The sequence below is a fragment of the Pan paniscus genome, chromosome 2, assembly GCF_029289425.2.
Source record: "Pan paniscus chromosome 2, NHGRI_mPanPan1-v2.0_pri, whole genome shotgun sequence".
NCBI classification, from domain to species: domain Eukaryota; kingdom Metazoa; phylum Chordata; class Mammalia; order Primates; family Hominidae; genus Pan; species Pan paniscus.
Window position 1 is genome coordinate 121,830,246 of NC_085926.1, and position 12,340 is coordinate 121,842,585.

The 12,340-nt window shown below is 45.6% G+C and overlaps 1 protein-coding gene across 5 annotated transcripts in view; it reads right to left on the bottom strand.

The window, feature by feature from the left end:
• Positions 1-9,717, bottom strand: part of MYLK (myosin light chain kinase) — a 271,706-nt gene extending 261,989 nt beyond the window's left edge. For 2 of the 5 annotated variants that reach the window (XM_034957201.3, XM_034957195.3), the window contains exons 1-2: positions 9,591-9,717; positions 1,939-1,997 (exon numbers count right to left, since the gene is read on the bottom strand). The gene's annotated coding sequence lies outside the window, so the exon portion shown is untranslated. The remainder of the gene's footprint in view (positions 1-1,938; positions 1,998-9,590) is intronic. The other 3 variants (XM_034957198.3, XM_034957199.3, XM_063602906.1) reach the window with 3 other exon arrangements.
• Positions 9,718-12,340: the final 2,623 nt, after the last annotated feature.

Sequence of the window (12,340 nt, forward strand, 5' to 3'; positions counted from 1 at the left end):
TTAAAAATTGATAAATTGAATTTCATCACAATTAAAGACTTCTGTCATGCAGTAACAGGCATTGTTAAAGAGAATGAGAAGACAAGCTACAGACAGCAAGAAAATATTTGCCAAACATGTACCCAATAAAAGATTAATGTCCAGAATATATAAAGAGCTCTCAAATCTAAATCATAAGGAAACAAACAATCCAATAAAACTTGGGCAAAAGACTTAAACAGATACTTCACCAAAGACAATATATGTTTGGCAAATAAGTACAAAGATGTTCAACATCAGTAGTCACTAAGGAAATTCAAATTAAAAACACAATATGATAAAACTATACCTATTAGAATGTCTAAAATTTTTAAAATCTGACAATACCAAGTACTGACAAAGATGTGGAAAGTATAACCCTCATATATTACTACCAGGAATGCAAAATGGTACAGCCACTTTGGAAAACAGTTTGGTATTCCATTACATTTACCATACCTCCCAGAAAACCCAATCCTAGATATTTACCCAAGTGAAATGAAATCTATGTTCACATAAAAATCTGTTCACAAACATTGATAGTGAGTTGTTCATTATCACCTCAAACTGGAAACAGCCCAAATGTCCTTCAACTGGGGAATAGGTAAACACACGGTGATACGTCTTTACAATGAAATAATACTCAGCAACAAAAACGAATAACCTATTGATATACCTACCACCATGGATGAATCTCCAACACATTAATGCTAAGTGAAAGCAGGCACACTAAAAAGCCTACAAACCATGACTCCATTTATATGACATTCCAAGATAGGAAAGAACACAGGGAGAGAAAGATCAGTAACTGCCAAGGTCTGCATGGTGGGAGAGCAGACAACAAAAGCTCACAAGGCAATTCTGGGAGGTGATGGAGCTCTTCTGTATCTCAATTGTGATGGTGCCTATATGACTATATATACATTTGTCAAAATTCAGAACTGAACTTCCTCATAATTGTGTATTAATTGTTCAGAATTGTACATTAAAACAGGTGAATTTTACTGTATATAAATTATATCTACTTTTTTACATGAGAAAGAAAAAGAGTCTTCAAAAAAACCTATTATGATGCAGCATTGAAAAGAAAAGTTATTGTGTACCTGGGAAAATGCTGATCATTTGTCAAACAATGGAATAAAAAGACAGTAGAAACTGCCAAATTTACCAGACCAGAATACACCGAAGCTAGGAAAAGTTGGTGTGACTGATTTATGTGCAACAGATGATCAGGTAGATACTGAATATTTATTTTTTTCAAAGTTTCCAGTTAACTTTTAGAAAAAGATATCTAACTTTTAGCAATATTACTTATAGAAAAGGCAGAACTCAAAATTTAATCTAAAGAATACATAGACAAAACCCTGGTAGACTTTAATATTCCTCAGACTTATTCTGTCAATCCTAAAGGTGCCAAAAATGTCAAAATTGTGGGCACATACAAAACTGGCCAAGGGAAGCAAAGACAATTAATAGTTCAATCTCACTTAGGACTACAGATGTAAAAAACCAAAATAAAATATTAGAAAATCAAAGTCATTGGGGTATTTTTTTTTTTAAAAACTATACATTATGACTAAGTGTTTATTCCAGGAAGGCAAGAATGCATCAACACTCAAAAATCATGAACACAGATTATGAAAAACAGCATTTCACCTTGAAATCATATGTAACTCTGATAGATTATATCAGTTATCACATTATCATAGTTCAGAAGGATCTTTATATTTTGATTATAATGATGAAGAAACTGGTATGCAATTTCAAAAATTAAGGTATATTGTAACTTAGAAACTTTTCTAAAATTGTCTATATGAAAGGAAGTGCTTTTTCCTGAGAAACTATAAAGTGATACGAATCTTAGTGGCTATAATTTGGAATAAAGAAAATATAAGAATCCATCTTTTATCATGCTATTACCTTTATTTTTTCTCTTCAGCTGGCCCGAATTGGTTTCTGTTAATTTTGAAGAATCCTTCCTAATACACAAATCAAAGAAATAATAGAAACAATTACATAGTGAAACATCAAATCAGGTTGACATCAGAAACATCTGGAAAGCTTTGTTAAACCAGAGATTCCCTGACCCCACCAAGGTAGTCTGGGCTGGGACTGGGGAGCCATAGATTATTTTTCAAACAAGGTTCCCAAAGAGATTTTGTTATCAGCCAGTTCTGGAACCACTGCTATGAGGAAACAGAGGCATTAACATGTCCTTCCCTTGATGTTTTTTTCAGTATAGTTACAGATATAAAATTTTAGCATGAGAAAAATTAAACAAATGATAAAAACATACCATAATAATTTATGACTTGTCTCTGTAAAAAGAATTTTACAGAGACTTATTTCTAGAGAAGTTGAGGCTGAAAAGGTCAGAGGCAGCCTCTGGGGGCAGTATCTGACAGTTATTAGGAACTTAACTCATTCCCTGAACAAATGTTTAAGGATAGAAGAACCTGTCAATCAAAGAGACAAGTGAAGAATATTCCAGGTGAGGATGAACTCACAGTCACAGTCAGAGACACAGGAAAGTATCAATTGGGCTGAGACAAGAAGTCTGGTTGTAGTGGGATCAAGGAGTGTGGGGGTGGCTGCTGTGAGACTGGGCTTGGAGGTCAGATTATAGAGGCCTGTGAACGGCTTAAGGCTGTTCTGTGTGAAACAGGGAGCCACCGGGGGTTCCTGAAGGTGGTGACACAGTCAGACTATGTTTTAGATCAACAAAGCAATCAAGTGTACGATGTATTTGGGCTACAGAGAAGCCACAGTTAATCTCCAAGTGTGAGCTAGTACGGTCTGGTCAGGAAAAAATAGTAATATTAAAGTAAAACCAAGTGTTTCTCTGCCTGGGATAATCAGCAGGCCCACAGGGGAGGAGCTGAGTCCCTAGGTGCCTGCCCAATCACAATAAGAAGCCTGAGAACTCCCTAAAACATACTATTGGGTAACATCAGTAGCAACTGCGTTGATTGTATCATGTATACCATGAGTGACTACTGGAAAGGCAGGAGCTTTTGATAGTAATCAGAGGCAGGTTGCAAGATAAGAACTGTTCCTCCAGGCACGTTCTAAAGCCACCTGCTGCTTCCTCGTGAACATACTTGTTTCCACAAGATCAGCAACCAAGTGATTACGAAAATGATCACCCTGTTGACACTAATAGGAAAATACCAAATGGAAATTTAACTTGGACAATGGGGAAGGTTAGGAATACATCTGCTTGAGTCATGTTCTATGAATGGACTCAGTACTCGGCTGGAAAGATGCATAAAGCTCAGGAGAAAAGTTAGAATGAAGTATATACCTAGCCCTACAGAAGACATAACTGAAGAAGTGAGGTGAATGAGTGGAAAGTGCCTTCTCATGGAGTGGCACACAGCAAATCCCTTAGAATCTTCTCTGAGCACCTCCATTTACCCCATTAGCCAGTCCTTCCACCCAGATGTACTGAGCACCTGTGGTGTGTCAGGCACCAGGCTATGAGTAAGGATACAAGATGAACCACAGCTGGTGACCTCCAGGAGCACAGTGCCTAGCAGGACACTACCCTTACGACCACAGCACAAGCACAGGTTGCCAAGCACGTGTTCATCTGCCTACAGCCTCATCAGATGAGTAGAGAAGGGCTTCTCTGTCCATTTAAAGGTGCACAATCTGAGACCTGGAGATACCACGTCACATAGCAGGAGACAGTGCTGAAGCTAGCCCCCAAACCCGGGGCATCTTCCTGGTGTTTCCCACAGCCTCAGATGACATTCCATGTAGTCTGACCCCAGGAAAGGGGAACAGCACTCGGTATCCAGGGGCCCTGAAGCAGACAGATGGCAGTGATCACAGGCCAGATAAAGGAAGGGCATTCACTCCTGCTCCCCATTGGACCCTCAGACTAAAGAGGACAGCCTTAAAGGACTCTAGAGAAGCAGGTGGGCAGATGAGGGAACCAATGTGTATCCATTCTTCCTGCCTATGTCAGGCCCTTCACCTTCCTATGCCATCACCATCCTCCACCAGGATAGGTAGTGATGAGAACTCTGGCTGATGCTGGCTCTACTACTTGGATTTTTTTTTTAGACGAAGTCTTGCTCTTGTTGCCTAGGCTGGAGTGCAGTGGTATGATCTCAGCTCACTGCAACCTCTGCTCCTGGGTTCAAGTGATTCTCTTGCCCCAGCCTCCCGAGTAGCTGGGATTACAGGGGCCTGCCATCACACCTGGATAATTTTGGGATTTTCAGTAGAGATGGGGTTTCACCACGTTGGTCAGGCTGGTCCTGAACCCTGACCTCAGGTGATCCACCTGCCTTGGCCTCCCAAAGTGCTGGGATTACAAGCGTGAACCACCGTGCCCAGCCACCACTTGGCATCTTAGGCCAGAGTTTCCTCTTCAGTCCAATGCAAAGGTCAAGTGGACCTGACCCTTAGTCCTAACACCCTGTGATTCCAGAACTAGGAAGTGAGCTACAATATATGAAGCATGAAAAGAGAACACAAAGCCCCAGAAACCCAAAAGTCTTCTACGGGCCTCTGGGCTTTCACTCTGGCCACCCAACTGCCTCTTAATATTTTTGATCGAGTATAAAATAAAACAATTTCAGATGTTTTAGAAATATTATTGGCAGCAGAGGGAAAACAAGGCCAGAATGAAAACCACCCCCAAAATAAACCTCAGGACAGGCACACCTGCATGTTTGGGAGCGCGCTGCAAGGTCAAAGGTGTTGTGCCAGGGCCCAGCAAAGAAGGAGCTGACAGCCTTCAGACACCGGAGCCAAATGTTCCTGCCTTCCTCTCTCCTGGCAAATGCTCACCCTCCCTTCCTTCTCTCCATTTTTGAGGCCTTCCTGCATCACTCTAGCCCCTGAATTTCTTGTCATCCTTTAATTCTGTTAATGAAACTTGGAAATTGCATGTTGTCCCTGCTTTCTAATTACCTTATATGTGTTAGCTCTCTTGCTACCCACCCAGAGTCTGTTAGCATAGGCACATTACCTTTGTTTTTTGTTGTTGTTGTTTGTTTGTTTGTTTCTTGAGACGGGGTCTCACACTGTCGCCTGGGCTGGAGTGCAGTGGCGCCATCTCGGCTCACTGCAAGCTCCGCCTCCTGGGTTCATGCCATTCTCCTGCCTCAGCCTCCCGAGTTGCTGGGACTACAGCCGAGTAGCTGGGACTACAGACGCCCGCCACCACGCCTGGCTAATTTTTTGTATTTTTAGTAGAGACGGGGTTTCACCGCGTTAGCCAGGATGGTCTCAATCTCCTCACCTTGTGATCCACCTGCCTTGGCCTCCCAAAGTGCTGGGATTACAGGCATGAGCCACCGTGCCTGGCCCACATTACCTTTGTTTTATAATCCTCTACAGAGCTCAATAGAAAGTAGACATCATTAGTGTCTGCTGGTTGATTTACAAGTCATTCTATAGACCTGGAGAACACTGCCCGGTATATATAATAAAAGCTATTCTTTGTTTTGTGCCTACTTATATTCCTATATTCATTTAATTTTTATAACCGCCCTCATTGTCAGATGACAAAACTCAAGTCAGCTCACAGAGGTTAAAACCCATGCCCAAGAACACCCAGCCAGTAAGTGAATGGGATGGAACTGAACCCAAGTTTAACACCAAAGATCACATTCTGCCTGGCTGCCTCCTCCTGCCAGAAACCTGAATGAGACCTACTATACATCAGAAATCCTCATCTCTAAAAACAAGAAAGGTAAACAGCATCCTCAACTATAAAAGCCCCAAGTTGCAGGTGTTCGGTTCCCCCAAAGATTATGAGAAATAACCCATAAGGTCCTGGATTAACAAATTAGCATCAGATCTGAGCGCCCAGAGCCAGGGGAAAAAAATCAAGAAGCAGGTCTGAAAGAAAAGGAAATCCTCTCCTCATCCCTTTTCTTTTGTCTCCAAAGGGGCTTTCTGTCTCCAGAGGGCTCTGCACTGAAGACCCAGGGAAGGAGAGCAGAGGGTGGAAGGGGGGCAAGGAAGTACCAACAGAGGGGGGATGGGGACAACGTGGGAAATCTAAGAAGCCGGATCTACACAAAAATTTCCACAGCTCCCTAGTGGGGTGCCCATTCACCCTCAGACACTGAAGTACAGTGAGCAGGAGGGCAGGGAAAAGAAGGTGGTGGGAGCATCTGGAAACACAGCCTTACCTTCCAGCCCATGAGGCAGCAACTGTTGCTGGCTCTCCTCCTGCCCCAGCCGACTGGGCTGGCTGTCAGTAAATTTCATGGGGGCTGCAACCCTCACACACCAGGTGCATGCAACAAGGAGGAGGGATGCACCTGCTGGCCTGCAGTGCAAATACGGAGGTCCACCCACCTTGAGTTTGTGTGGGGAATGCATTTGCTCAACCTGTTGGCATCAAACGAATGGAAAAGTGTGCAGCCAAAACTCAAGAAAGAATAAAGAGAATCCATCTGCAGAATGGTGCAGGTGGGAGAGGGGCGTGGCTTATATGGGCACTGCTTCCCCGCACAACCATGTCTGCCTGCTTGTAAGGTAGGAGGCTGGGGGAGCACAGGGAAGAGATAGAAGTCACATAGCATAGGAGCTCATCACAGTGACATCGCTCTGTCCCACTCTGGCTCACTGCTGGATGGTTCCTTGATTCTGAGCACTCAGGCCACCCAATAGACCCTGCTCAGGCCTAAGCATCCACATGGACATTTTCCATGCAAATGGCCCTGCCTCATGTCCTCTGCATGCACCCTCTGCTGGCCAAGTTGAGCGAGGACATTGTCTTTTGTTGGGAAAGGATACTTTTTAAGTGTTGTTTCTAAATTTTACTACATTTGCTGAAAAGACAGGACAGGAAGCTTTTAAGAATGAACAATCTCCCAGCCTGTGTGGGTTGGTTTGAGCTGTGAGAGGTGCAGCTGGGCTTCCAAGTAGGCTTATATTTCCAGACTCCCAAGAAGTATTGTTCTCAGAAAGATACTAAATAAGACTCCCCATACTCATGGGACACTGTACCCATGTCCCCAAGCAAGGCTGAATTCTGAAACCCCCACCCCACCTTATGAACTTCCTAAAAGACAGACAAGCCAACTAGTTGTGTTTCAAACTCTAGGCTCATCTTATATTTTGAGGATAAAAGCAAGGGGTCATTCTCAAAGACACTGAGTATATGGTGACCCCAGTGCATTCACAATCTAGGCCTCTGAGACCAGCAAAGATCTCCCTAGCCAGAGACCCAGAACCTTTTCCCACCCTTGGAACTCAAAGGCCTCTCCCCTCTGCACCATCTGGGTCACCTCCTTCTCTGACAAGCCTTCTCAGCAGATTCCCCCCGCCACCTGCCAGCCAGGAGCCCCTCCTCTGCAGTGACTGTAGCTGTCTGTCTACCATTTTCAGGCAGCAGGTGGGGCCACCTGGCCTTACCAGTTAGCCTAGGAATGTTCCAAGGCCTAGTCTGCTCTGCATATGTTTTCTAAGATCTGGCCCCTGGGGAAGCAGCCCCTGATGAAGGGGTGAGCAAACCTCACACAAACAGCAACTACTCTGGCTGGGTGCAGTGGCTCATGCCTGTAACCCAGCACTTTGGGAGGCAGAGGTGGGCGATCACTTGAGCCCATTAGACTAGTATGGACAACATGGTAGGACCCCATCTCTACAAAAAATCCAAAAAACTAGCCAGGTGTGGTGGCACACACCTGTAGTCCCTGCTACTCAGGAGGCTGAGGTGGAGGATTCCTTGAGCCTGGTAGGTCAAGGTTGCAGTGAGCCGAGATCATGCCACTGTACTCCAGCCTGGGCAACAGAGCCAGACCCTGTCTCAAAATAAAAAATAAAAATAAAAATACGACAAGGAAACATCTGCAATGCTGCAGCTACCCTCCTCCTCAGCTAGCCAGTTATTACACAAAAGAAACTGAACATGGGAGATAAACCAGCATAAATGCTTCCCCACTGTGGGGTGGTTCTCCAAGCTCATGCTTAGCTGCAAATGAGGTCCAGCATCCTTTGTATCATCAGTGAACAATGAGACAGACCTGCACATCTTGGCAAAAAAAGCTCTTGTGCATGTCCCCAGAGTACCCGCTACCCAATCCAGCATCCAGAGTCCAACCACTCCGGACCCAGGACCAACTGCTCAGGTTCCTCCCAGACCCAAGGCTCCTGGCCCACTGAGAGTGGGAGAAAAAGGGGTAACCTCACTCTGGGCAGGAAGGAAAATTCCACGCTGCCCTAGAGCACTGTGGTGCCAGCAGCATCATCCTCCACAGTCCCACAGTGTGCAGGCGGGGAAGAGACTAAGAGAATCACAGAAGAGAGAAGGAGGTCAAGAATTTAAGAGAAAAGAAAACAGTTCTATTAGAACCCTAAATGCCTTGTAGGAACCTAATGAAGTCACCAGATGCACCTACACTTCTCCCAGAGACTTGCATTGTTGATTCCTGATTCTTTGAAGTGTGGGCAGGGTTCCCCAAATGGTCCTCCTAAGCCCACCATCTGGAAATAATTTATTGATAAGTGCATTTTGACAAAAAGTATTCCATTCAGGTGGAGAAGAACACAGCCTCTCTTGGAAGGGGGATGCAGCTCCAGGGCAGGCTCTGAAAGGCTGTGGGGTGGGCAGGTCATTGCATATACTCTGGTCTTTGCACTTGGGGAGAGGAGGGATGGTAAAAACCAACGGCCTGAGGTCTGGCATCATGCCCACTGCCCAGGTGTTTCCCTACACCCACCCAGCTCCCTGAATCACAACAGCTAATTTTACTCCCTCTAGACTCTAGTAGAGCTGGGTCTTCTCCTTCTGGCTACGAAATAGAAAGTGTCCCGCACCCCAACACACACACCCCAATCTAAAAAAAAAATATCCTTGAAACCATTTCCCCATCAGCCCATCTTCACATCTGCAATGCCACTCCTAGAAATTCAGTCCTTTGGGTCTTGAAGGGTTTTAGTTCCATAAGTTCCAGGGAGGGGTCTACCTCAACCATTGACAACTCATATCTCCTGAGAAGTTTATCCAAAACTTTCCAACTGCAATCATCGGCGAACAAGGTCCCTCAACAATGGGACCCCAGTTAACGCGAAGGAGGCAGAGCGAGGCAAGGAGCTTAAATGAGGAGTATGGAGTAGGAACAAGTCTGCAAAGCCCGCGCCCCAGCTTCGCCTGGGATGGCCAGGTCTGGCACTCGCGGGCCGCCTTCCCCGCCCTACCTTCCCGGAATCACATTTGGGCTGGAAGGACCTTCACGTGGCACCCACTTCCCAGAGGCCGTCACCGAGTCCTCTAGCGAGGGTCTGGGAGCTGGGAGAAGGGTCCGCTTCTCCTCCGCCCCTCAAATCAAAGGCACCCCCTTCGGATGATTCCTAGAAAGGCAATCGCATCAGTGTCCCCAAGCACTTCATCTCCCCAAAAGAAAACTCGTGCAGCCTGGCGTCACTGGGGTCGTCTCATTACGCCCCTGACTCCTCGCCGCACCCCGGGGCCCCTCTCCATTAGGGGAGTCGGGAGGCACAGACGGTGGGGGTCCCAGCCCCCACCCAGAACTCCCACCCTCGGAGCCTTGACTTCCAGGGCCCGCGCCTGGACAAAAGCATGGGGCGGGCTCACTCACCCGCGCGGCGAAGGCGGCCCGGGAGCCGGGGCACCGGCGCTCGGCGGGGCGCCCCGGCCGCAGGCGCACAGCGCGGGCTCCGAGCTCGCTCAGCGCCCTCCTGCCGACCGGGCGGCGCGGGGAGCCCGCGAGGCGCGTCCGGGACTGGGCAGGGCGGGGCGGGGCGGGGCGGGGCGGGGCGGGGGTGAGCGAACCGGCGAGAGAGAGAGCAAGTGGGAGAGCGGAGAGCGGACGCGCGCTGAGGAGAGCGAGTGAGAGCGCGGCGCTACGGGGTCAGGACTCAAACCACCCGCTCCAGCCCCCATGCACTGATTTGCATGACATTTGCATAGCGCTCGGGGAGTGGACCTGCTGCCCTTCCCGCCAGGCCCACCCGCCTTCTGCTTCGGAGTCCGGAGCGGAGAATCCGCAGCCAAACCTAGCGCCAGACCCGGGGCCCCCTCGCACTTATCCTGCACCGCCCCAGTTAACTCCTCGCAGGCGGCGGTCAGCGGGCTGGTACTGTCTTGGTGCGTGTCTTAGTCCTACACTGGGAGACCTAGGCCTTAGGTCGGGGTCTGATGCTAGCTTCGTGAGCGTGCATGAGACACTGGCTGCCTCTGGGCCTCAGTTTTCTAATCTGTAAAATGAAGATGTCAGCGGAACCATGGGGCTAAAGTTTTAGTGCTGGAAGGTTGTCTATGTAGTTTTTTTCAGACATCCTCCAGTGGTGCAACTCAGCCCCACGGTTCCTCTGACATCCTCCCTTTGTGTGTGTTAAGAATCTCTCATTGGTTTGGAAGATACCTACAAAGTTCTTTAAATTAAAAAAAGGGGAAGGGGAGGGGGAGGGGAGGGGGAGGCGGTGTTTCTGGTTTTGGCTTGCTTTATATTTAGTTTGCACCCAATATGAAATATTTTATAGCTTCTGATCTCTTCACTTGGACCTTCTTTTGTTTTTTTAAAAAAACTGTTTACTGCAGGTTAAGGAGTGTTTTTAAAAATTTTTTAATTGTAAAATAAAACATAAATACAGAAAACCACAAAAAACAAATATATAGATATATAGACTAGTGAATTATTATAAAGGGAACATCCTTGTAATCACCACCTGGATCAAGAAATAGAACTCTGCCAGCCACCCCGGGAGCCTCTCCATGTGCCCTACCTCAATGACAACCCCCTTTCTCCCTCCTCCCAAAAGTAACCGCTAACCTGACTTTCACGTAGTCACTTCTGCTGCTTTTGTTTTTCTTGGTATCTTCCAAGGGTACACCTTACCCCTCCCCCCACTCTTTTTTTTTTTTTAATTTGATTTGCCTTTTCAGTCTTTTCCTTACAATTATTTGTTAAATAACTTAAGCCCTTGATCTGTGAGGTTTTCCAGAGTCTGGGGGTTGCACATTCATGAGGCAATTCAGCATGTTTCTCTGTCCTCTGTATTGACAGCAAGTTGGCAGCTGATCCAGGGTCTTCCTCAGACTGAAGTTTGATGTCTTTTGTAAGATTATAGATGGTTGTGTGTTCTTTTCATCAAGAGGTACATGATCATGATGTCTGGTGTTTGCTCTTTTTTGAGGTTAACAGCCGTCGATGCTCAATTCCTAGATTCATTAATTAATTGAAGTTTGCAAAATCATGATATTCTAATAATTTTGTTTTCATTTATTAGTTCAATAAGTGGATAAGGAGATGCTTCCTCTCATCTACTATTTGACTACCCTGAGATAGGAAAGGCACGATGAATACCTGCTTTTTTAAAAAAAATTTACCCAGTTTTCAAGTTAAGGAATTGATTCTCTGTCATTCTTAGATTTCTTTAATATCATTATAAATTCATGAATTTAAATATATTTGATAGGTTTCCATCTACGATATTAGAGCTCAAATTGTCCCATCTTTGGCCAGTAGGAGCTTCTTCAATATGGCTCCTGGCTCCTTTTGATAAGATTCTAGTAGTCTTTTCTCTCTCTCTCTCTCTCTCTCTCTCACTAGTGTGCAAAGAGCTTCAAAGACCCTAGAAGTCTTTGATAGCTTCCTTGCTATCTGATATGACAAGATGTTCCAGGCACATCTGTACATTTGCTGCCTCAAACCTGGAATCAGCCATTTCTCCAAGAAGCTCTAGTTTTTTTGTTTTTTCTTTCCTTCCTTCCTTCTCTTTCTCTCTTTTTCTTTCTTTCTTTCTTTCTTTCTTTCTTTCTTTCTTTCTTTCTTTCCTTCTTTCCTTCTTTCTTTCTTTCTTTTCTTTCAGATGGAGTCTCACTCTGTCACCAGGCTAGAGTGCAGTGGCACGATCTCGGCTCACTGCAACCTCCACATCCCTGGTTCAAGGGATTCTCCTGCCTCAGCCTCCTGAATAGGTGGGATTACAGGCACGTGCCACCACACCCAGCTAATTTTTATATTGTTAGTAGAGACAGGGTTTCATCATGTTGGCCAGGATAGTCTCAATCTCTTGACCTCGTGATCTGCCCACCTCGGCCTCCCAAAGTGCTGGGATTACAGGCATGAGCCACCCCACCTGGCCAGAAGCTCTAGTTTCTTTTGTTGAAATTTTAAGATAACAATATGAGCACTAGGAGTGTTCATTGTTACTAGATTGGTAACCGTTTCTAGGCCTTTTCAATAGACAGAGCTACTAAAGAATACTTCATTTTTTTATATTCTAGAGAAATATTATTCTTCATAATATTTTCATCAGTTTATATTATTTCCAATTTAATTTCAGGACTGTAGTTTTTACTTAACATATATTACATTAGGACCTC